We start from the raw sequence: 26,797 nt of genomic DNA on the forward strand, positions 1-26,797 counted from the left end.
TTTTGCTGACGTCGGTGATGGTCTGCGGTGATTTCTAACAGTTCTTTTAGTATGCTGTGCCGTGACCATGGATGGAGTCTCAAGTGAGATTTCACGGGGGTGTTGCTGGACCGACTGTCCCTGTTGAACTACTTGGCGGTGACCGGTACCATGTCGGTGGGGCAATGTCTCTCCTTGCTCTACCGCTTGGGGAGGCCCGTCGTCGGGGTTGCTGCGGGACTGTAGGAAGGCTGCACTGGAGCCGCTGCTTGTGTGCCATCTGGTGGCAGCTGCAGGACCGCCGAGGAGCCGTTGCTTGGTCGCACGCACAAACCTCACGGGTGGATGATTGTTGGTCAAGACTTGCACTCGCTGCCGCGGTTCCGGTGTAGGCCAGGTTCACAGGTGGTTTCTGGTTCCATTTAGTCGGCTTGTGTGGCAACGGTTTCGGACTCCAGTCCATCGGTACTCGGGGAGTGGTGTTTGATGCATGTGCTGATGGCTGGCGTGGTGATAGCTACCAGCCAGGTGGTGAGTCGGAATGACAGGTGGTGGTGGCTTGCTGAGAGAGTTCGGGTGTCAGAATGGACCTGGGCAGCCACGTGCATCCGCCTTGCTGATGTTGAGTGTCCGTGGCGGTTTAACACGTAGAGTGTGTTGATCCTCTCTTGCCTGGCTTGGGGCCACTGCTGACTCCATCTTGAGGCGGTGCGAGGACGGACACTCGGAGCAGATGTTTACTCGTGGCATCTGCGGACAGGAGCTGGGATGCCACTTGACTTGGACTGCCGACACTTGGGGAGTGGCCGTTCACCTGGGGAAGCGTTCTGGAGAGACGCGGTTCGCGACTGCTGCGGCTTACATTCGGTTCTCCTGTGAGGCTGTGTCCAGGGGCGGTGGTCCGCCTTGGTGGCTGTCGGATGTGTCAGGGTGAGCTCTCGGCTTGCTGTGAGTCCTTGGTCTTCTCCCTTTTCTTGTCTGTTCAGCCCACCTGTGTCTTCCGGTTGTTCAGGGTGACAGGCTGTCACTCTTCTTTCTTCGAGGGCGTTGCGCTTGGACCTCGAGGCGGCACTGTCATGGCACCGGCTTCTGCCTTCACTCCGGCGAGCTGCTTGCTTGCTGGGCGACGTGACGTCCAGTCGCGTGTCACTGGCGTTGGAGCGCCTGTTGCTGTGGCGGCCGGCCACGTGGAGTGTGCGACTCCTTCCTTGCCTGTCGTGGGTCACCGCCGACTCCATCTTGAGGCTGTGTTGAGGAGGACACTGTGTCACGGTCACTGTGATGCTTTCGGGCCGCTGCGGGTGCGACTCCTCTCTTGCCTGTTGTGGGTCACCGCCGACTCCATCTTGAGGCAGTGTTGAGGAGGACCTTGTTGCTATCGGCCCACTGCGGGGCTTCGCTGCTGCAGTGGGGACGTGGTCGCTCTCTGTGCTGCATTCAGCTGTGTTTCGTTGCGGAGATGCTTCTATCTCCCGGGCGCCCGCCCGTGTAGTCGGATTCACTGGTGTGGCCTTCTGCGCTCTTTGGACTACGTGCGCTCCGGCTTCTCCTTGGGCGCTCTTGTCTGGCACAGGGTGTGCCTGTGTTGCAGCTTGCGGTCGTGTCTGTCTGCCAGCGGGAGTGAGTAGTGATCTCCTCACTGGCGGTGGCGATGGGCAGCCACTTGTGGTGCCCGCTCTGAACCAGCTTTTCTTGTGCCGCCGGTGTGGAAAGGTACCTTGTGACGCTGCTGTCTGTTCGGCTACTGGTGCGTCTTGCGGCCGTGTTGTGCCCACGGTAGCGCTACTGCTGCGCTGAGTGTCGCCGTCTGGCTCGAATGGCCAGTCCGTGTCTTGGACCGCTTGGGGTCTTTGGGTGGGCATGGAAACATTCGCTCTGCCACTGACTGCTTCTACTGTGCCGCTGTGGCTCCTTTGGCCGTGCAGGGCATTTCGCTGATCCTTGGTTGGTTTCCTCTTGCTGCGAGCAATGTGTATGCTGTGTGGAGGTGCTATGTCGTGCCCTACACCTGGGGCACCGTGGCTACTGTTCACGTGCTGGTTCGACTTGCTGCCCCTGTGAAGCCACGCTGGGGTGATGATGCAGGTGTGGGGTCCTGCGCATTGTTGGTGGGCCCCAGTCCTTGCCGGATGCTGTCTACTTGCTGTCTTTGGCCACCAGGTGGGAGCTGGGGACACTGCGTGGTTCACTTTGGGCGAGGGTGAGGTGGCTGCTCTCTATACCCGTGTGGGTTTGGACATTCTTTTCAACTTAGCTGTACCACTGGGCGTGAGGTCTATCAGTGTCAGCATTACTGTGTAACTGTGGGCCGGGATCTTCCTTGCATGACGAAGTTCCCATTGTGCCACTGCAGGCGTTCCTCGGTAGTGTATCTGGGTGGTGTGGCTGCAGTACCACAGGTGGCCACTGGATGGCAGTGCAGCACTCTGGTTGTGCCGGTCCCGGCATTCGCACTTTGGACGAAAGGCTGTGCAGCTCCTGCTTGCGAGGTGTGGAGGCCATCTTGTGTGCTGTAAGCCTTCTGTGGAGGAAGGTGGGGCGTTCACCTGACCAGAGTGCAGGACTCCCTTGTCTATTGGTGTCACTTCAGTGGGGAGACCGCCGGCGTGTGAGGTCTGCCTGTGGACTCCCTGGGCTGAGTGTGGGCACATCCATGTGACTGCTTGGGGCGCTGCCGACCCTGTTCTCCTTTTGCTGCAGGGACTGGCAGGGTTTGCTGGTGCGGTGTCGCAAGCTGTGTGGCGCTGCATGTGGTCACTAGATGGCGGAGAGTATTTTCACCGGGGCACTGGCAGCCCTTCCCTTGTTGCGTGCTGAGCCGCCCCCAAACGTTTAAGGGGGTGGGCGAGGTGGCACTCTGTGTGGTGACCCGCAGGTGGCTGGGTAGGGGCTCTCTTCCCATTCTATTCAACGAGGGCCGCAGCCTCCCGGTTGCGGGTAGGCGTGAGCTGCCTGCGGGGGTTTTGCAGCCAGCGCGGGATGCAGCCGTTTGATACTCCCGCCCCCAGTGCTGGACGATGGTTCACTCCAACACTGTGGGCAGTGTATTCCGTGATGCCCCGGGGTGCTGAGATGCCGGTATGGGTTTCTTTGTCTTTTGTTTTTTTTTCTTTGGCGCGGCCGGGTTCAATTTCCTTACTAACGCTGGGTCGCAAGACGTGCCGTCTCTGCTCGGGGCGCCGCTTTCATTTTGCATGTGTAGCAGAAGGGAGGCCGTGAAGCGGGGCGATCCCGCCCCTCTGGGCCACGGCGCCGTGTTGGTCTTGGCCTACGTACCGGGTAGGTGTCCTCGGTGGGTGACGGTTGATGCGCCGTCATTTATTGGATCCTAGCGGCTTGGATGCAGGGTAGTGGGGGAGTCGGTCTGTGCCGCCTCTCCTCCAGTGACGTTGGCGGCTCTGTCCACAGGCTGCTGCTGTTGGTGCTGGGGGTGGTCGTGTCGCGACCCTTCTCCCTTTGTGGTGTGTGCAATAATGGCGAGCGGGAAGGCCTGTAGGCGCCTCAGGGCATAGGCGGGGGTACTCCTAGTGTCAGAGTCATGGGTGCAGTCACGGGTGCTTCCAGCGCAGCGCTGGTGGCGTCAATTTTCTTTCCTGCTTTCCGGGCCACTGACCTTCCGCTTTCGCGCTAGCTGGCACCAAGGCGGCCGTGGTGGCTTTGTGTGGGCGCTGCTGGGCCCACTCCCGTGATGCCGGTGCATGCGCTTGGTGGCCTCCTCCTTCCTCAGCACGGCCTCGATCTCTGTGCTGGCACTGGGTATGAGTGAGCCACCGTACGGGCGACGCTAGTCCTCTCGGCAGTCACGGGTGGCAGTAGACAGCGCGCCGGGGGTTGCCATTCGCCGTGCTCCTTTTCTCTCCCACGAGGAACGATGAGGCAGAGAAAACAGGCATGCGGGGTTGGCTGCCCGCCTCGTCGCCAATGTGGTGTCAGGCCTCAGGCCCGCATGTAGATAAATGAGGGACACAGGACACATGGTTACTGGTACAGTAAACTGGCCACGAGCACGTGCACTCGGGCTCTTTTATTGACGGGGCCACGTCACTCTTGACGCCCGTGATGGATGGGTGTGGGGTGCAGTGTGACCAGCCCTCAAGGGAGTGGCTGGAAGTGCAAATTCCTGCGGGACACTAGACTACACAGCCGCACCCGAGTATTTCACAGGTCTTTAAAAGGCCATTTACTCGTCTCGTTAATGAGGTTTTTGTTGTGTTTTCACCCCTTCTTACAGCCACTCTGACTATGGCTGGAAGACTTAGCCCCCCCCGAAATCTTTTTCAGCCCCCCCCAGAAATTTGTCTCTAGTTGCCCGCCTGCCCCACGTCATATGAGTGGCCTTCAGACAATCCTTGTTTCTTAGTCAATGCTAACAAACATGCAGTCACTTCTAGTTTCAAATTCTCAGTATCAAATTTGGCTTTCGGTTTCCAGCATGCCTTAATGCTATTGGCTAAAACATTGGGACTGACTGAGAGTTAACCTAGTGACTACTCACTACTCAAATAATTGTGCATATATCCTTCGGAATATAAATATTTAAAACCAATATAGGTAATAGTAAAATGGTCATATAGCTAGGCATCATGATCGATTCCTGAGCTATATGGCCTTGAAAAAGCACTTTTGTTGTGAATCAAAGACAAAGCTGAGGAAATTCAGCCTGGTCATAGGAGATTCTTTTGTGTGATCCTTGGTCCAGCTCAGCAACTAATGAACTAAGAGAATTCAGAAAGCAGATGTGTGACGAGCCACTCATGGACCACAGGACAGTGCACATCAAGCTGCGGTGCTGTACTGCCAAACTCTTCATTTGACCCTTAGTGTGGAAATGCCTATGAGATCCCAGTGCTTAAAAAACCCAGGTCTACCCAGTGGCGGCTGCTAATTTTAGCGGGGACCTACACACACATATACACTCACTCACACCCATGTATTCACAAACACGCACACACACACACACCCAATCACAAAACTCACTCACAACAAATTCATACATTTACTCATATATTCAGTGGGTTGTGAAATTTTCAGCCTGACAAAGTTCCGCTCAGGTAGCCAGGAGCCTGCGCATTTAGTGCATGTGTAGCAGCCTGACAGCCTGTCTGACTGACTGTCTTGTCTGGGAAAAAGATGGGGAGGGGGAGTTTCCCCTTCACCCATATGGACGGGTCGCTGCTGGGTCTACTACCTGTTGAAGTAAGGTACCCACAGCTCGGTCTACCACCTGTTGAAGCCAGGTACTCACCCACAGAGGGGTCTCTCATGTTAAACGTCGGGACCAACCGATGGCTTTTAGAGTGTCTTCCATGTCTTAGGCACTACAAGCATGGCTGGGAGTAGGATCCTCAGAATCCATCCTCCATATAAGAGTGCAAAAACCGTGTGCCCTGTATGTCAAGCTCTCAGAGGTGTAGACCAGGTCACCGAATCCCCTGAACCATCACTTGTTCCGGACCACTAGGGTAGCTGCCCTATAGTAGGACTGGATGTGTGGGGTTGCCAGGTCTCCATCATACATGGATTTAATGCATTTGTTCAATGCAATGCAGGGAGACCGCTGGCTCTATATAAAGCCCTGCAACTGTGCATTCAGATGGGTACAGTAGGCTCCTGGGGCAGGGTATGGGTCGTTTTGGAGTTGGTAGAGCAGCCACAGGAGAATCAACATCCTGAAGATGGCTGATTTGTCCATGAAGGAGAGAGGGAGGGACACCCAGAACTGAAAGTCTCTTGTCAAGCTATCATGATGTGGTTGCAGGTTTGGGTGCCATGCTCTCCACCGATCCGCAGTTATATATATCCCAGGTACTTTGAACATGTTGGTGACAATACAAAGGCATGTGGGCCACGGCAAGTCTAGTTTCAAGGATGATTTAGGTAGGTTTACTTACAGCCTTGTATAGCTCCCAAACACTCAGAATTTGCAGTACTCACAGACTCGATTGAGATGGTTCCTCTATAAAAAAAAAGGACATCGTCCACATATAGCACACTCCTGTCCTCCTCCCTTGGGTGCCAATGCGAACCCTTGCACCTGGGCATCGACTCTTATCCATTCAGCAGGTGGCTCTATGGGCATGGCAAAGAGCAGGGGCAACAGTGGGCAACCCTGTTTTGTGCATCTCTCAATCGGGAAGGGATCGGACACAGTACTTCCCACTCTGACCCGCGCAGTTAGTGCAGTGTATAGCAATCAAATGTAACCAAGGCCTAAGAAGTTTTCACCAGAGTACAAATTCGAAGGCCTCACGGAAGTCAATGAGGAGTAGCGCAAGATCTGCGGGGATTTTTTCTGCCAGGGCGTTGTCGACTCCACGGATATTGTGCTTGGTCACTCCGTGGGGCATGAAACCAGACTGATCTGGGTTCAACCAGGGAGTTTATAACAGTATGCAACCCATCTGCTAGGACTTTCGCCCATATCTTTACTTCTATGTTGAGCATGGATATGGGGCAGTAAGATTTGCATTGACCAACAGGTTGGTCCAGCTTAGGGATAACAACATGATCTGCTTGCCTTAGATCCATCACCAGCGTCTCCTAAAACACTCTTCTCAGATGCAATCCAAGGTGTGACCACTAGACCCTGAAAAACTCTACTGGGTACCCGCTCGGTCCGTGGCAGGGAGATTTTCCAGTTGAAGTTGGCCCAGGTTCTTTCCCATTTCCTCCAATGTGATTTTGGTATCTATAGATTCCCTCTTTGCTGCAGACAACATACATGCCTGGAGATCAGCCACAAACAAGTGAAAGTCTCCCAGTGCCTGCACATCAGCCTGGGTGTACAGGGCCATATAGTAGGACATAATGTTTTGGGCGATAGGCAAGTCTCCACTGACTTCACCACCATCGCAGTTGGCGATATAGGGAAAGCGGTCTCTCCTTAAATAAGCGAAACTGAGCAAATATAGTGTTTTACTGGCCTTTTGTCCCTACTGGTAAATTCAGCTCTGCGTGCCAAACCAAGCAGTCCATGCCTCTTGTAGTCGGGTCTGTTAGAAGGCCTCTCATGGGAGTCACGGAGGAAGGAAGTATATGGGGATATATGGTACTTTTGTTCCAGGTCCAAAATGCGTTCCTCCAACTCTTTAGTCTCTTGTTAAGACTTGCGTTTGTTGCCTGTGTAGTAGCTGATGATGACGCCCGAGCGTACCCTTGATGGCTTCCCACAGTGCCACCAGAGTAGGAACTGAAAGTGCATTTGTAACAAAGTACCCGCCTATAGCATCCAGGACAAAGTCATGGAACTCTGGTTGTTCCAGCCTTCGGGACCTGAAGCCAGCTATCCCCACTGGCCCCACTGGCCCCACTGTGCATTCAGAGTGATAGTTCAACAGGCGAATGGTCTGACAGCCCCTGGGCCAAGATGTGGACGTTGCCCACCCTAGAGTGATCAGTTTTCGGTAGTAGGAAATGGTCTAGAAAGGAGACTCTTTTGTGTACCCCGGAGAAGAACATGTAGCTTCACTCGTTGGGTGTCAAAATATCCATACAGCAGGTCCATTATTCTGAGGAATTTTGCTAGGTGAGTCAGTCCTCAGGCTTCTCCAGCCAACGAGGAAGAGTGGACCAGGGTTGGGACTCTTCCCAGGGCACCCAAGAGCTGTAAGAGCACATCCCTGAAGAGATGGATAAAGTAGCCAAACAGCAGGGGTGGTGCGTAGACAATAAGCAATAATAACAGCTGACCCTGGAGATTTCCTGCGACTGCCAGAAATCTACCCTGCTTGTGCTGCCATGTTTGGTGAACCTTGAAGAGTGTTCATCCCCGTATGAGAATGGCCAGCCCCCTGAATCCCAGTGGCGGCTGCTGAAATGTGAAAGCGGTGAGGCGTAAACTCTTGACTGGAACTGCAAGGCGAGAATAGCAAGGGAGCCCAAGTCATTGAATAAATAGATACATCTATACAATATTGGGAGTGAGTTTAATGAATCACTGCTTGCTGTACCATTTTTTATCAACCCAGGTAGCTGCATGAATATTTCAGGTATCTGTTTCAGATACCGTTCTCCTTTCCCTTCACATAACATACACACCAGGACCTTCTTTCAATCACCTCCTTTTCCATCAGTTGACCCTACTCTCCTTCTATCGTTTTTCTTGTCCCCTTCTACTCTCCTATCACTTTCACTACTCTTTCTTCCTTTGAGTCTGGCTTCTCTCTCTCCTAATCGTCCTTATTTTTATATATTATTTCATTATTTCATAGTAAATCACTTTTAAAATGACACACGGAAGAAGCATAACAGAAACTGCTTCCCTACATTGAGCTAAAAAAAACGGTACATTCCAGCTACTTTTTAGGTCTCGCCTAGCTATCGCGTAAGCGATCGCACTGCGAGACTATAATAAGGGGCTCCCAAAAGCGGATTGCATGGCGAGCACGCGCACAATCACGTGCATCGTGCCGCCATGCAATCCGTTTGGCACCCTACTTCAAAGGGTCCGCTCACCCGCCTGGAATGCGCTCCCCCGCCCCCGCCAAGTGCGCGCGCCACGCTCCGCCGGGCTTGTCTTGTTCGTCTTTTTAAACATTCAGGTTATCATGTGCTTACAAAAGCCTGCATGTTCGAAATGGGTTTCTTTATTTTCAGAGCGAAGGGCTTCACGATGTACGTCTTTAACATTATGTAATGCCAACAGAGTGCGGTCTTTTTACATTTTTGTTTGTTTTTAGGTTGCCATGAGCACATAACTGCGCTGCACGCTAAGCTTTAAATTAATAGCAGCGCACATACTTTTTGTAGTACAAGTTAGTACTTTGCTTTGTTTACTTTGCTATTATTCCAGCGGACATAATACAACTGAGCACACTGTCTGATGTCTAATGCCTGATGCTTGCGGATGTCTGATGCCTGATGCTTGTGGATGTCTTATGCCTGATGTCTGATGCTTGTGGATGTCTGATGCCTGATGCTTGTGGATGTCTGATGCCTGATGTCTGATGTCTTATGCCTGATGTCTGATACCTGATGTCTGATACCTGATGTCTGATTCCTGATGTCTGATGCTTGTGGATGTCTGATGCCTGATGTCTGATGCTTGTGGATGTGTGATGCCTGATGTCTGATGCATGATGGATGATGCTTGTGGATGTCTGATGCTTGTGGATGTTTGATTCCTGATGTCTGATGCTTGTGGATGTCTGATGCTTGTGGCTGTCTGATGCCTGATGTCTGATGCTTGTGGATGTCTGATGCATGATGTCTGATGCATGATGTCTGATGCCTGATATCTGATGCCTGATGTCTGATGCTTGTGGATGTCTGATGCCTGATGTCTGATGCTTGTGGATGTCTGATGCCTGATGTTTGTGAATGTCTGATGCCGGATGCCTGATGTCTGATGCCTTATGTCTGATGCCTGATGTCTGATGCCTGATGTCTGATTCCTGATGTCTGATTCCTGATGTCTGATGCTTGTGGATGTCTGATGCCTGATGTCTGATGCTTGATGCTTGTGGATGTCTGATGCCTGATGTTTGTGGATGTGTGTTGCCTGATGTCTGATGCATGATGTCTGATACCTGATGTCTGATGCTTGTGGATGTCTGATGCATGATGTCTGATACCTGATGTCTGATGCTTGTGGATGTCTGATGCCTGATGTCTGATGCTTGATGCTTGTGGAAGTCTGATGCCTGATGTCTGATGCCCGATGTTTGATGTCTGATGCCTGATGCGTGTGGATGTGTGTTGCTTGATGTCTGATACATGATGTCTGATGCTTGTGGATGTCTGATGCTTGTGGATGTTTGATTCCTGATGTCTGATGCTTGTGGATGTCTGATGCCTGATGTCTGATGCTTGTGGATGTCTGATGCCTGATGCTTGTGGATGTGTGTTGCCTGATGTCTGATGCATGATGTCTGATACCTGATGTCTGATGCTTGTGGATGTCTGATGCATGATGGCTGATACCTGATGTCTGATGCTTGTGGATGCCTGATGTCTGATGCTTGAGGAAGTCTGATGCCTGATGTCTGATGCCCGATGTTTGATGTCTGATGCCTGATGCTTGTGGGTGTGTGTTGCCTGATGTCGGATGCATGATGTCTGATGCTTATGGATGTCTGATGGTTGTGGATGTTTGATTCCTGATGTCTGATGCTTGTGGCTGTCTGATGCTTGTGGCTGTCTGATGCCTGATGTCTGATGCTTGTGGATGTCTGATGCATGATGTCTGACACCTGATGTCTCATGCATGATGTCTGATGTCTGATGTCTGATGCTTGTGGATGTCTGATGCCTGATGTCTGATGCTTGTGGATGTCTGATGCCTGATGTCTGATGCCTGATGTTTGTGAATGTCTGATGTCGGATGTCTGATGCCTGATGTCTGATGCATGATGCCTGATGTCTGATGCATGATGTCTGATGCCTTATGCCTGATGCTTGTGGATGTCTGATGCTTGTAGATGTCTGGTGCCTGATGTCTGATTCCTGATGTCGGTTTCCTGATGTCTGATGCTTTTGGATGTCTGATGCCTGATGTCTGATGCTTGATGCTTGTGGATGTCTGATGCCTGATGCTTGTGGATGTCTGATGCCTGGTGTCTGATGTCTGATGCCTGACGCCTGATGCCTGATGCTTGTGGATGTCTGATGCCTGATGACTGATGTCTGATGCTTGTGGATGTCTGATGCCTGATGTCTCATGACTGATGTCTTATGCTTGTGGATATCTAATGCCTGATGTATGATGCCTGATGCTTGTGGATGTCTGATGCCTGATGTCTGATGCTTGTGGATGTCTGTTGCCTGATGCTTGTGGATGTCTGATGCCTGATGTTTGATGCCTGATGTCTGATGCTTGTGGATGCCTGATGCCTGATGTTGGAGAGGCTGAAAACTCCTCAAAGGAGCTTTTCAAAATTTTCAAAGAAATTTCGGTGGTAACTAATGAGAGCAATGCCCAGAATGACTCTGTTGAAGCGTGCAATAATATTGCTAAATACTTTGCCAGTAAAATCACCAACATCTACGCAAACTTCTCTAAGGATTTGCCCTTGGGCTCTGACTTTACTGAGATTTTGGAGATCACTCATGCTAAGACATGCCTAAACTGCTTCTCTGTCCCTCCTACCACAACCTTAAATAGTATCTGTAAAAGCATCAAATCAGGCTCCCCTCGGGATCCTGCCCCTCCCAAGATACTAGCAGCCAGCCTTAAAGTCTTAGAACAACACTTTAGATACATTCTCCAACTCTCCTTTTCTACGGCCACCCTCCCTGCGGAGTGGAAGAAAGCCATTGTACTTCCGATAAAGAAAAAACCGAACATAAGTCAGGATATCCTAGAAAACCTGCGGCCCATCTCGTTGCTACCTTATCTGGCGAAGGTGGCCGAAAAAATAGCTAACAGCCAACTCATGGCCCATCTAGAGTCTAATAATGCCTTCCACAGTTCTCAATCAGGGTTTAGGGCAGGATACTCCACTGAAACCGCCCTTCTGAGAGCGACCGAAACCTTACGGGCAGGCGCTGATGAGGGCCAGACTATGGCACTGATTATGCTTGACCTTAGTGCCGCGTTCGACACTGTGGCACATTCCATCTTGCTGCAGTGTCTGAACAAAGCCGGGGTCACCCAGGAAGCACTGGGCTGGCTAAAAGCCTTTCTCACCAACCGCTGCTTCCAGGTTCAGAGAGGCATGTACCTCTCTGATAGCATAGCTTTAGAACAGGGGGTACCTCAGGGCTCTGCCCTGAGCCCCACCCTGTTCAATCTTTACATGGCCCCCTTGGCTGAAGTGGTTGAATCGTTCGGCATTGAATTAGTCTCATATGCCGACGATACCCAACTCCTCATCTCCCTGTCCCAAGCACCCTCCATTGATGCCGACAACTTTAAAACCTGCATGCAGGCTCTGGCAGGCTGGATGACCCAGCACTGCCTGAAGCTAAATGGTTCAAAAACGGAGGTTCTGGTAATTGGAGGCAGGGATACGAGCTGGACCAAGGAGTGGTGGCCATCATGTCTGGGGCCGTTACCCACTCCTTGCAAAGCAGCTAAGAACCTGGGGATCTGGGTTGATCCCAGACTCTCCTATGACAACCATGTGCACAAAGTGGTAGGGAAATGCTTCGGGGTGATGAAGACCTTGAACCGTACCCTAGACCTCCTCCCTCTTGAAGCCAGGCGCACTATGACCCAAGCTTTAGTGACCTCGAGGATTGACTATGGTAATGTGCTTCTGCTCGGAACAACACAAAAAAACATCGGGAGACTTCAAGTACTCCAAAACACGGCAGCACGCCTAGTCCTTAGACTCCCAAAAAGATCAGCCTCTAAACCAGCCCTAGCCACTCTGCACTGGCTCCCCATAAAAAAGAGAGTCCTATTTAAAGCACTTCTAATGTGCTACAGGATCATCTCACACAAAGCTCCCCCCTACATGACTGATCTGGCTATCCCCTATGAGCCTAATAGAACTCTCCGCTCTGGGGGAACTGGATTGCTTAAAATTCCCCGCGTCAAGAAAGCCAGAATGGGTGGTTGTTCTTTTCGTGTAATGGCTGCCAAAGAATGGAACTCTCTCCCCATGAGTATCAGACTAGCGGATTCAGAGACCTTGTTCAGAAAACTTCTGAAAACCCATCTGTTTTCCCTTTAATTTCCCTCTCCTGGCCCTGACTTTTCTCCACAGCGCGGGGACACGCCGGGATGGCGTCACCATGCGCTTTACAAGCCCCTTTATTATTATTATTATGCCTGATGTCTGATGCCTGATGCTTGTGGAGGCCTGATGCTTGTGGATGTCTGATGCTTGTGGATGCCTGATGCCTGACGCTTGTGGATGTCTGATGCCTGATGCTTGTGGATGTCTGATGCCTGATGTCTGATATCTGATGCCTGATGTTTGATGGCTGATGCCTGATGCTTGTGGATGTCTGTTGCCTGATGTCTGATGCATGATGTCTGATGCTTGTGGATGTCTGATGCTTGTGGATGTCTGATGCCTGATGTCTGATGCTTGTGGATGTCTGATGCATGATGTCTGATGTCTTATGCCTGATGGCTTTTGTCTGGTGCCTGATGTCTGATGTCTGATGTCTGATACCTGATGTCTGATACCTGATGTTTGATGCTTGTGGATGTCTGATGCTTGATGTCTAATGCTTGATGCTTGTGGATGTCTGATGCCGGATGTCTGATGCCCGATGTTTGATGTCTGATGCCTGATGCTTGTGGATGTGTGTTGCCTGATGTCTGATGCATGATGTCTGATGCTTGTGGATGTCTGATGTTTGTGGATGTTTGATGCCTGATGTCTGATGCTTGTGGATGTCTCATGCATGATGTCTCATGCATGATGTCTGATGCCTGATGCTTGTGGATGTCTGATGCCTGATGTCTGATGCTTGTGGATGTCTGATGCCTGATGTCTGATGCCTGATGTATAATGTTTGATGCTTGTAGATGTCTGATACTTGTGGATGTCTGATACCTGATGTCTGATGCCTGATGTCTTATGCCTGATGTGTGATACCGGATTCCTGATGTCTGATGCTTGTGGATGTCTGATGCCTGATGTTTGTTGCTTGTGGATGTCTGATGCCTGATGTCTGATGCCTGATGCGTGTGGATGTCTGATGTCTGATTCCTGATGCCTGATGCTTGTGGATGTCTGATGACTGATGTCTGATGCTTGTGGATGTCTGATGCCTGATGTCTCATGACTGATGTCTGATGCCTGATGCTTGTGGATGTCTTATGCCTGATGTCTGATGCTTGTGGATGTCTGATGCCTGATGCTTGTGAATAAATTAAAGGCATTGTCATTTACAATACCATTTTCAATACCAATAGCTCCAAAACTCGCAGTTGCGAGACCTATTGCATTGCAAATGCTTGTTAAACTCGGTATCGTGAAATACAACCCCCTTATATCTAGTGTGAATTGCTAATTACCGAAATGTGCCCGCCTCGACCTCTGTGTAGGTAAGCTGAGGTAGGCTGAAAACATTTTACGACTAAGCCCGAGGCATTACAAGATTTATTGTGACACGACCTCATATGAAAGTAATCTCATCACCGGTGCACGTGTGCTCTGCAAACAAACATACTCTCATATACACACACACTGGCACAAGCTTGAAGACAGGCACATAAACATAAGCTTGCTCTCAATCATACACACAACGTGGAAACTTATCTGGAGTAGTCTTCAGCATACAGTTTCTTCTTCACGTTGAATTTTCACAACAAACAAATAAGGCACCAGAGCGAGGTTCACTCCCTTATGCCCAATCAGAAGGTCAGATAGGATGGAAGGCTGCCTGTTTTCCAATATCAAGGCAATTGATTGAAGGGGTTGGTTTACCAGAAAGCAGTGTTTCGTGAGGACTCCGTTTTACCAGAATACAATCATTTTTTGATCTTCTGTGCAATTCATATCACAGTTGACATGTTGCTAGAATAAACCAACCCCTTCAATCAATTGCCTTGACCGCCCTTGAAATTCTAGGGCGGCCTCTCCTCCTCCACAGTCCTGATGAAGACCCGCTTGTGACACTCCACCAAGCGCCCATAGGGTTGAAACGTCGACGATCTATTTTCGCACAGATTGCAGGACATAGTCGCTATCAACTATATAATTTGTTTAACGTACTTGTCACTGCTTCTTGAATTTGGCCCTCCAAAACAAACCGCATCCCCCACTACCACCTCACTGTGTATCTATATCACCACTGAGCACTACTATCTCACCATTGTGTATCACTGTATGAATTTTGAAGTGCAAAAATTCTGCAATGTATTTTTGTTGTATGTAATTTGGTTCGCATAACGAATGCTATCAATTCTGATACATAAATTAATGAAAAACCCTTTTTCTGTGTTCTTGTTCCTTCCCCCATTTGCTTAAGAAATGTTCTGGCTTTCAGAAATGTATCATATGTTATGCTGAAGTACCTACGGCTAACTGCAATACGCACTGTTTCTACTCAAGGGAACCATTGTTCTTTATATATCAAATACCCAGGTTCCTAGGGACACAGAGTCACCCCATTTTGTTAATATATACTTCCCAGGGGAGACCTCTTCTGGTGTAAGGTGATATTGCAGCCTTTACATGTAAACAAATGATGGGTGAGATCATTTTGTTACATGTAAAAGCTGTAATATTTCAATAAATGAGGTGCAAGTGACCAGTGATTGTGGGGGTCGCTGCCCTTTTGCCCTCTATAGAGTAGCCGCTCCTGGTCTGGCCACAGGAGGTTGGATTTACATATGTAACAAAATATTACATTGTCAACTCTCTCACCATACTACATTCACTATAACTTGTGACTCTACCATACACTGTGTTCTGAAAAATCATCTCAATTGAGATGCCATAAGTGTTGTTATGAAGGCTATGATTTCCGATAGTACAAGTAATGTCATATGCAAGGGTATAACCAGTGCATTGACAAGGCGGGAGTTATAGTTCGGCGAGTGAGGTGAGAACACTGCGTACGAAGTTGTGCGACTTATAACTTACATTCTAACTTTACACACAACCTTGAAATTACTATAAGTAACACTGTGTACTTAAGTGGGCGCCTTATATTAATGTGAAGGTGGTATGTAATTTGTAAATGAAAAAACTATAACTTTAGAATTTCTAATGGTTGTGTAGTTTACTTATGGTTCGCATGGACAGAATAAATAAAGTTTTCCTAACTATAGCTTATCTGTAAACTTCGTTTTTCTCATGCAATATAGTCCTCTTGTAAATCCTCCGTGAAAGACCTGTGTGAAACCCATGCGGGCTAAGAATGGACATTTGTCACCAACTAAGTGATTTTCGTGTAGACACAAAATGTCCGGGGCCATACAATGGGTGGCTTTAAGGACCACTCCTCTTTTAAGTTTGTCTAGTAAGCCGGTGACATTCCAGGTGAATATGTGTACCTTATCACCCCTTCATGACGTGAGATGTGTGCCTATCTCCCAGGTACACTAAGAGTGCACAGCTTCATAAAGCAATCTCTTCATTCATTTATTTCTGTTGCATCATTATCTGGCAGGTACACCAATGGGCGTGTTTGCGTGGGTGTGTGCATGCCTCCAATGGGGAGGTGAGATAGGGCACAAGAGGCACTATCACCTAGGGAAGCAAAAAACACTACCGTTCCTGGCTGTCAGAAATACACCTATTCAGAAATAAATGTATTATCTAATCTTCTACTACTAAAGCAAACATCCTCCTACATAGAAGAATGTGTGCAGAATTAGTTGCCCTCTCCCACTTAGACTCTGATTGGTTGGTGTATTAAAGCATTTTTATGTTGCTTTTAAAGAGAGGACAATATTGGGTCAGATCATTTGCCTCTGAGCAGAGTTCTTGTAACAAACACAACACATGCACATTTGTAAAGTGCACGTTCAAACCTGGGGAATCTTGGTGCTGAATAACAACCGCTCATTGTTACACAACTCAGTGGTACTTATTTTACCCAACCTCGGAAGGATGAAAGGCTGAGCAGGCCTGCTAGGATTTTAATTTGTTGCACTGAGGTCGAACAGAGGTTTATGGAATGAAGGCATTAGTCCACTGGAAGAGCAGACCCCGCTGCACATGAGCAAGCAAGCATGCTTGCGAGCACAAGGCTGATACCTACATCTCCGGATAACAATATTGAGACAGTTTTATGTGACGATGGAGCATGGCTTGCTATGGGGTGGTCCCTTAGTAATCTAGCAGCACACTAGAGTGATCTTAAGTGAGAAGAGCAATAGCTGGTTGTTAAACATATCAGTAAATCGGAGATGGATTGGTAGGGTCTGTGCCGGTGTCTGAGGGAGGGAAGTACCATGAATCTTTCAAGGGCAGGTTTGGTTTTTAGGAGGCTTGACATAGTTGGGATATCAAATGTAAATGGCAGGAATCCGGAGTAGTCAAAATGAATAATGTGGGCAGTCTAACCTGATCATCTACCATGAACCAACCCTATAAAGCAGAAAGATGTAATTTAAAAGAGTGATGTAGGCAGCAGTGGGCTAACTTTACTAATGGCAATCCTCAGCATTACACCCAACTAATGCTGATGGATGAAATCCAAGCTAACAACGCGGACAACATTTATTTCAGTCATTAAGCCTAGTGCTTTAAATGGGCGGATACTGCCTGGTACTGAGTATCGACACTTTTTAATTTTGAGAGGGAGAGTACCAGCACTTCTCAAGAGTGGCGTAATACGTTTAATTGGAGAGTACCCGCCGGTACTTCTCAGAAACGAGCAAGTACTCTGGTTCAGAGTACCTGCACTTCTATTTTTCCATTCCAAGCACTGAGTAAGACCAACAGTTGCAAGCCAAGAAGGCAAAGTTGGCCACAGGATTCGAAATCAAGGCTAAAGCAGGCAGCGGGTTACAACAGCAATCAATAATGCATACCGTAATGAACCAGATTAATATTGCAGACAATAACCGGTGATGTCAGACTAAAGGATGGTAATTAGTGGTAAATTTAGTTAATAATTTATATGTTCGAAATCTTTACTGAAGCAGAGCAGAGGTAATGGGCCTCAAGAAAGCACAGAGAAGCAGAGTAAATTAATAACCCCTACAGCAGTTATCCAGACTGACAATGCATAGAGCGCTCATCCACATCAACAATGCAGACGACAGCAAAGCAAACTAACGTGGACAGTGAAGACGGACACTTACAGCTGCGATGAACACGCGTGGAAGGGAGTAAAGTAGTTCTGGGGGTCTGGCCTGCAGCCAAACCAAGGAATGTGTAACAGTAATGCTTTCAATAAAGAAGGACAATTGCTGTGTGTTGGCAGGATCAGGATGGGGGACACAGTTCAGCTACTTTGGCACTTGTGACGAAGATGTGAGATGGAGACACCAAGCTGCCCTCATCCTCAGCTGAGCGAGGGAGAATGGGGCAAGCGCAAGAGGGGACAGGGCGCGGCTTACCTGCCGGTGCTGAAAGGCCATGCTTCTGCCACTTTACTTTTCCAGCTGCAGGGGTGTGCATCCAGCCTTAGAGGTGCTCTCAGTGCCAGCAGTAGCTGTTGCGAATGGTGCAGGCCATACCTGCTAGCGCTAACTGGCTACATTTTCTGGACGTGAGATAGGTTTTATTTGTTAGTCTGATTTAAGTATGCAACTATGAACAAGGTACATCAGTCATATATGTTTTCTACTTAAATAAGTGTAATAGCCGAATGAGCAGGTGGAATTAAAAACGGCATTAGTTTACTAATTTATTTATTGGGGCTTTAAGTGTAATCTCCTACTCTATACATTTACCCTGATGTATGGTCTTGGAACAGCGTAATTTTGGCTCCATCCTTTCATGTCTAAGTAGGCCACATATAAGTGTATTTATGCCCACATGTTCTTGTATGATGCAACATTATTATTGTAATTTAGTGCACTTCAACAGTTACAGAAAGGGCATCTACTGTGTAATCTGAGCGTTTATATGAGAGTGTGTAAATTAACGTTATTCTTACAGTAACAAGGAGTTGCAGTTCTCACATATATCTGTATTTGTGTGGCTTGAATAATTTTGTAATTCTTATATATTTGCGTATTCATTGAAATAATGCTCTGCATTTATTTTATAACCAAAAATGTATTCGTTTGGCTAGCGTTTTTCATCCATATTGGAACCGTATATGTACCTGTAATCATACCTTTCAACGTGTTTTGAGATGCGTACCACACTAAATTGACCAAAGGCCTTAAGCTTTTGGATTACGCAATGTTTAATTTTTAATCGGGGTGTTTGCTTCGAATGCAGTGTTTTTCTCTCTTCTGCAGGTGCAGTTGCATGAGCTCATGGTTAAAGAAAGGCTCATTGTGTGAGAGGGATAGTGAGACTCAAAAGAAGTATCTTTTGGCAAGGATAAGAAGATTTAATGAATAAAGGGAGGACTACTGTCTGTGCAGAATGAGAAGGGAGGAATCCAAAGATGTTCTAATGTGTGGAACAAAGAAAGAAGTCTTAGGTATAGTTGCCAAATATTATTGTTTGAAGATGGGAAATAACTGGACATGTGACATGGGATTATCGAAGGTTCTTTTGGTAGGTATAATTGGGCATCGCATTTTAGGTTAGTTAGATTCCCTTTAGACTTTGACAGGTATAGAACTCTTTGTGACATCCCCATTGTGTGGCTTCATGCTATACAATATTCTTACTTTTTAAGACTTCTACAGAACTCCTGCTATACTGACACCTTTCTCTACTTCCCTGACATAAATAGGGTTTTCGGAGTCCTAGTATAGAATAGAGCTTAATAGATTTCCTCAGATAACCTCATGAATCAGCAGGAGGATCAAAACTTTCAATCTACTCACCAGATTTTGTTACTGATCCTTTGCATTGCAGTGACGGAATTCCTCATTTGCTTCCTATTGTTGAGGATTAACTGTGTAAGGTGTTGCAGTTATTCTTTAGTGATTCTGCATATTTATCAGGACCAGCCTGGCCGTAGCGGGCATGTTCCCAGGAGGCTTGAAGGGTGGGGGCCAGTTTTACAGCAGTGGGGCTGTTTTTTTAAATACTGGGGGGCAGTTCCGCAGCGGTGCAGCAATTGCAGCCCCCAGTAACAAAAGTGCTTTACACTTGCACGACCCCTGCCCGGGGAGGTGGGCTTGTCCTACAAAATTGCCAGGGCTGCTTTGGGTTACCAGTCCGGCCCTGATTTTTATACTATGTTTCTGAGACTGATTTATACCAGTTCAACTTTGAATTTTAATGCATCTATACTTAATCTCATCTATCGACTCAGAGCTTTACTTTGTGACCAAATGGGTTACACTGTAATTGTTACATTGTAGTTGACCCCAACTCTTGTTATTTCTTAGGCACTCATAACCTTCCATGGTAAGGGGGCCAGGAAGAAGGAGTCCACGCCCTATGCATTCTCAGTCTCTGAAATAAGTGAAATTAAAGGAGAGCAATTATTCAAATCTTCTTGCCTTCCTCCACCTCTCTGCATCCTTCGACACCTTAGTAGGGACTTTACCCAGATCTGCCAGAAAGTCTCCTCTTACCGTAATATTGACGATCTAAAGTACTGCTTCATTACCATTCAAGAAGCAATGCCCAAGGTCTACCTCAAGATGAATACCATCAAGACAGAATCTGTACTCCCCACCAGTGACTGCAGACAACAACAGGCAAAAGAGCGTCTCCTGAAGATGAACCTGGACACCTTCGCTTCATGACTTGCTACAGCTGCAAGTCCTTGGGCTTCACACAGACACCAACATCAATTTTAGGGCACAAATTGGGAACTAGACGAAGACGACTACCGCATTCCAATGGAAATAATGTTTTGCTGGCTACACCTCCCAATGCCTCACTTGACTCCATAGGAGACCGTCTTCTAAGCAGTAACCTGTCTCGAAAGTTTCAAAAGTATGACAGCAGGTCACTGAAGCACTGAGAACTCGACTGGGTCTGGCTGCCCCCTACATGACATTCAAGACCTCGAGCATAATCTACAAGGCAGTCAATTTAAACACCACACTGTAGCTGACAAACAAGATACAGCCTTTGAGTGGAACATGCTTGATGTGAACAGTCGCATTGCGAGACTAGAAATCAAGACAGGACAGCAACGAAGGGAAGGAGAGAGGAAGGGGGAAGGGAAGGAAGGTAGATAAGTAGGTCTGGTTTGAAGATTTTTGACAAGGCTGCATTCGGTTGACGCAAAGCTTTTTTCCACGTTGCCACAAGCAACTGAAGCCTCTATCTACTTCTCACACGTTTTTACGTCTCAGCACCTGCTCCTTCTCCACCTTTCATAATCCTCACTCATGTTTCCCCAATAACACTTCTTGTTCCCATCCTCTAAAGCAGGGTTCTCCAAAGTTGGTCATGTAGGGCAGGATCCATGCCAGATTTTTAGCATATCCCCATTTAGATAAATGTAGTTATCTTAAAACTCTGGCATTGGTTCGGCCCTCCACGACCGACTTTGGAGAACTCTGGCCTAAAGGAACTCACTCTCTTTTCCTATCCAGACTGCACCTACCCCTTCAGCACTCGCTCCTTTAACCTGCAGCCAAACCTCCTCCTGCTTTGCAGCCTCACCCTTCACATTCCCCCTTTTGCACTGACCTGCCTGTATAACTCTCTGCTTTGCACCACGCTCCATTGGAATATAATTAGGTTGGCACTAACTAAATCAAATGCACGTAAACAAACATACACACAACGGATGGACTAGAACAATGAGAGCCAACATTCAGGGTATGAATTATACCTATTACTAGAGTTCTGATCTCCATGAAGGGATATCCCGCTAGGGCTATTGTGCACATCAAGAGTGTCATCTTGGCAGGACATCAAGATTGTCATCAGGGTGACTGACACAGATATCTGCCTATGCTGGCCTGAGGCAGTGTGAGATCTGTGGCTGTTCATTTTAATGAAGCCGGTGAGCCCTGAGACAAGGACTAGGTCAACCACCATTTTAATTTGAAGGAGGCTGTAGCAAGGAACGCAAGAACAGGATGTTTCGAGACATGGAATTATGCCGTTGGATGTTTGACCCTCACACCCCTCTGGGTATATTCCAGTAGAGTCAGGCCCCTCTCTAAGCCTCCAGTTGTGTAATGGGTACCATGGTAACTATGTTCGGTCTAACTTTGCTACAGAATTTGAGTTTTGCAGAGAAACCATTCAGATAATCGGCAACCGTCTCCCCTTTGTCAAAATCAAATCTGACACTCATTTTACATGTCACTGTCTCAGTCATCTCAGGTTCAGTCAAACCAATGACTTTCTATGGAAAAGAATGCAGTGAGGTGGATAAAGACAGGGACTGCATTAACACCAGACTCTGAACTTGTCACAGCATATATTTGTGGTGATACCAGTGCTAGCCCAACTCTGTAACCACATTGACCATTTCCAACTCCTGGACCAATGCCAATCTGGTTTCCGCCCAGGCCATAGTACAGAGTCTGCACTTATACTCATTGTCGATGATGTGCTAAGAATGTTGGACCAAAATGAGTCGTGTCTATTGATCCTTCTTGACCTTTCGTCAGCATTCGATACTGTCAAACATGATAACCTAATTGACCTTCTGGAACACAGGATGGGGCTGTCAGGGCCTGTTCTAAACTGTTTCTCTTCGTTCCTTCATAACAGATCCCAAAGCTTCAAGGTGAACCAATCCTTGTCCCCTCCTGCATCGGTCACTCTGGGAGTTCCCCAAGGTTCAGCGCTTTCTCCCACGCTCTTTAACCTGTTCAGGGAGCCTCTGACAGAAATTCTGAAATCATCCAGCATTCACTATCACATGTATGCGGATGATACCCAACTATACCTGAAGATCTCCTCCCCTGAGGACATTCAGTTCCTCAACTCAGTCCTGCTGGAAACACAAAGCTGGCTGACACATAACCACCTTAAGCTAAATGCTCTAAAAACGGAATTCCTCCTAATCTCACCCCACAAACAATCTCAGGTCATGGAACTATGATTGAATCAGCTTACTGCTCTTAACTGTAGACCTCACCTCATGGATTCGACAACCTCTCTGGGTATTATATTAGATAAAAGTCTGAACATGCAGAAGCTCATCAGTTCCCTCACCAAAGGAGCTAACTTCCAACTCAGCATCCTAAGGAGACTCAAACCCTATCTCCCTGCTCATGACCTAAAGGTTGCAGCGCAAGCATTAGTGATCTCAAACCTGTACTATGGTAGCGCAACTCTTTGCGGCTTGCCCAGAGTGAAGACGGCTCCTCTTAGGGTTGCCCTCAACTCTGCGGCTAGGCTCATAACTGGCACTAAAAAATACAACCATATTTCTCCGGACTTGCTGGCCCTGAATTGGCTTCCATATGAAGCTTGGATACAGTTAAAAATTGCATGCATGGCACACAAAGCCATCCACTTCAAGACCCTGCTGTACCTCGCTCAGAAACTGGAGCTCTCATGTGGTTCAAGAGCCTCCAGAAGCTCCAGCAAACTATTGCTCAAACCACAAAAATTCAAGAAAAAAAAAGACCTACAATCGAGCCTTCTCAGGTATGGGTCTGAGGATCTGGAACTCCCTTCCTCCTGAAGTCAGGGTGAACCCTTCCACTGTCCTCTTCAAAAATAAAGTCAAAGGGCTCCTGATGAAGAAATTTCTGCCTCAGTCTGGCTTCTCCATTTGATACTGGGGCCATAGCTGTTGATTTGGGCCCCAGCTGCATGGCTCACAAGCATGTCGGACATTATACATCTGTGAATTTTATTTTATTTTTATTTTCTCTCGCTTTGTTGATTCTGTTTTGTTTGCTTGTACCCTTCTTGATGCATATACTGTAAAGTGCTCTGATACCCTCGGTGGTCATGTTCGCGCTATATAAAACTTTCTAAATAAATAAACCAGTATTCACTGCAGCGCACACCTAGTGCCTCCACTCTGCACCGTAATAGGCGCTTTACAGGTATTGGAGGTGCAACCTACAAACAACCTATATTATTATTTTTTAAATAACAAGACCAATAGTACAAAGGTAGACATCACTTTTTCACCAGATCTCTACAAGGAGGTTTTCGCACCTTATGAAGCGCATCGTTAAGTCCTGTTGAGGCTTTAGATAGCTGCAAAATATATCATTTTATCAAAAAGGAGACCACAGGAAGGAACACTTTGCCTTCTCTTAATTACTCAACCCAAATCTTATACATTTATGCCATTCACTTACACATTTCAAAAAATGCTGTAACAGATTATTGTTATTGAAATCAAACTATTTACATAAAGCTTGCTCTGTGGCATCCAGGCTGGTGTCAGAGGACTCTCTAACAAAGGATCCCTTCTTGTATGCATCTGTGACTTACCTAGGACCACAATACTAACAGTTGAATCACGCAGAACCTACAGAAATTCAATACTGAAATAGAATACAGTTTGTAGATTGTATTTAATCCTACAGGGCTGTGAACCTCACAATTCAAAGCAGGTTCAGACAATCCAGGAAGAATGACCCCACAATCATTCAGCACTACCTACTGGCTATTCTGTGAAAGTCCTAGGCACTGTAGCTGTCGCTAATGCTGAAAGTGAGACCTGGTGCTTTCCTGATTAGCCTACTGATCACTAGATCCACCTCTTATCTAGGCAGTGCCACCTCAATTTAAAGGTTGAATCCATGAGATTCAGTTTAAAAAGCAAAAGGAGGGTAGTTTACGTCTATCTGCGTTTGCCTCGACGTTAAGAAATACACAAATCACTTCCCAGTATAGATCATCGGTGAAAGGATTTATTTCAAAACTCCCAGAACTAAAAAAAAAATCGATACGTTTTAGAATAGAATTCTTTCCCTAATGGTCTGTACTGGGCAGTGATTTTGTATCCACTTTTACCCGCAACTTGGCCCTTTTACCCACAATATGGCACCGAAGGCCAAGAAGAAAGCTGTCCCTGTTGAAACCGAGGCAAAGTCCAAGGCTTTGAAAGCTAAAAAGGCTGTTCTTAAGTGGGTACACAGTCACAAGAAGGAGAAAATTAGGACAGGCCTCACTTTCAGGAGGCCGAAGACCTTGAAGTTAAGGAGGTAACCGAAGTATCCTAGGAAGAGTGCTCCTCGTAGGTACAAACTTGACCACTGTGCAATACTGAGTTCTAGCTTACCCATGCCATGAAGAAAATTGAAGATAACATGCTGGTCTTCGTTGTTGATGTCAATGCTAACAAGCACCAGATCAAACAGGCTGTCAAGAAGCTTTATGATATTGATATTGCCAAAGTTAACACACTGGTCAATCCCAATGGCAAGAAGAAGGCATATGTGCGTCTAGCTCCAGACTACGATGCTCTGGATGTAGCCAACAACAAAATTGGCATCATCTAAGCCTACTTTGTAGATTCCGATATCCACTAAATTCATGTCAGGACTTAGGTTCCTCAGAGCCCTATCATAATCTAATCTGAGCAGTTTCCAGGTGGGTCTGTAATGCATAAATCCTACAGCTGGACCACCTGCATGCGGGCTTTTCACAACACTTAGTGGAAGCTCAGCATCCCTCAGCCAGCGCTCACCAATAACAGCAGATCCAGGCAGACCAACCTCTACACTTCATGTCATCATCACAGGCCCACTGCTGCTTCTGTCTCGCACGCTAATGTTCAACTGAGGGAAAGCACACAGAGCATTCACAAGCACAAGTATAAAACCACAGTTCAAATGTAGGCTCCTGAAACATATATTAGAATCAGAGCCAAATGCAGTCTTTGCCTTCAGTAAAATGAAGGCACATCTGACCATGCAGCCTAAATCAACCCGCACTTGGCAGCGGTTGGTGGCAGATAACCCAAATACACCTTTAAGGACCATGATACAAATCATGAGGCTCGGGATAAGTGACAAGTAGGGGCAATTTCCAGTGGAAAATGGTAAACCACCAGGACAGGATGACTAATGATAGGAACTCTCGAAAAGGGACCATTGTTCTCAGTGAAAGCAGGCATGCACATATCTTACACAGGAACAAAAGGGCAATGTATGAGGGCTCAGAAGAAACAAGAGGGCTGAGGACATTTGAGTGCCAAGTACAACAGGACAGAAAAGGATTGTGAAAATGCCTCAGTCATCCGACCGTAGTCCTGGCATCAAACACCAGAAATCAGAGCAGCTCAGTATCAAACACTGCACAACAACTACTCTAACTTGCACTCGCTTGAGTCTGAAAGAAAGGTTACAAGGAATGTTGGTTTTTGAGAAGTTTGTCAGGACCCAGAAAAATGGCTATGTAACACAACCATATCACTAGTGGGTTACAAGCAGAGCTGTAAGACCTGAACAGTCCAAGCACAACATGCTGAAAAGGCAACCCACGATATATAAGCACACACAGAGGTTTGGTTGGGAGATACACTCTAGGGAAGAAACTCCATAATGGAAGAAATCCTCACCTTCCAAGCCACATCACAAGAACTTGCACCAGGGGACCGTCGAAAGAACACTTAAACTCCCAGACCCTTCCCTACACACTTACAGCACTGAAAGGTCAAGGAAATGGTGACTGATGTGCTATACCAAAACTGTGTAACATGACATAGATGTGCACTAGGTACAGCAGCATGGCATGTGCAGTGAGTGCCGAGGCTGAAGTGCTGGATAGACAGTGTTGTGAGTCGCCCCCCCCCCGCTCCCCCCAGCCCCTCCACTTTTGGAGCTTATGGTGGGGGGTCTCTCTGGACCTGGAGGCCAGACAAGCTGAGTCTAACCACAATGTCTATTCGTTTCATTGGCCCCTTCATATCTGTAGGTGTGCAGACAAAAGCTTATCAAATGCTCCAAGGGAATAACAAGGCAGTGCGAAGGGGTCAAGGTAAGGGCTGCTAGGTGAACCAGAGAGCTGAGAAAGAAATGATGAAAATATTTAAAAAGGGCAGAGAGAAAGGAAAAACAGTAGACAGCTATTAGACAGGGGAAAGTGGAGAAGGAAAGTATGAAGAAATGGTGGAAGGACCAAAAGGTGGAAGGAGACATGGAAGAAAGGATGGGTGGGAGAAAGGATGGGTTAAAAAAACAAATGAAGGAGGAGTTCACGGACAAATGATGAAAGGATGTCTGAAAGGATGGATTGATGAAATGAATGAAAGAGTGAAAGGATGGCTATGGGTGGATGAATTGACTGATGTGCGAACACAGTGGTCATTGGATGGATGGAATGGTGAAAGAATGGATGGATGGAATAATGAAGCATAGAAGGATGGAAAAGAAATATCAGTTTGGTGGGTGAAAGGGTGTGTGTGTGAATAGGTGGATAGATGGAACAGTGAAAGTATAGACTTAAGGATACAAAGATGGAAATATGGATGAGGGGGTGGGTGGAGGAAACGGTAG

The 26,797-nt window shown here is 47.4% G+C and overlaps 1 protein-coding gene and 1 pseudogene across 2 annotated transcripts in view; one reads left to right on the forward strand and one right to left on the reverse strand.

Moving 5' to 3' along the window:
• The window catches only part of PLS1 (plastin 1), a 533,668-nt gene that overhangs the window by 133,286 nt on the left and 373,585 nt on the right, over positions 1-26,797 (reverse strand). The window lies entirely within an intron of this gene.
• LOC146785066 (large ribosomal subunit protein uL23 pseudogene) lies at positions 24,339-24,799 on the forward strand (annotated as a pseudogene).

Source organism: Triturus cristatus, chromosome 11 (genome assembly GCF_964204655.1).
Source record: "Triturus cristatus chromosome 11, aTriCri1.1, whole genome shotgun sequence".
In the NCBI taxonomy this organism is placed as follows: domain Eukaryota; kingdom Metazoa; phylum Chordata; class Amphibia; order Caudata; family Salamandridae; genus Triturus; species Triturus cristatus.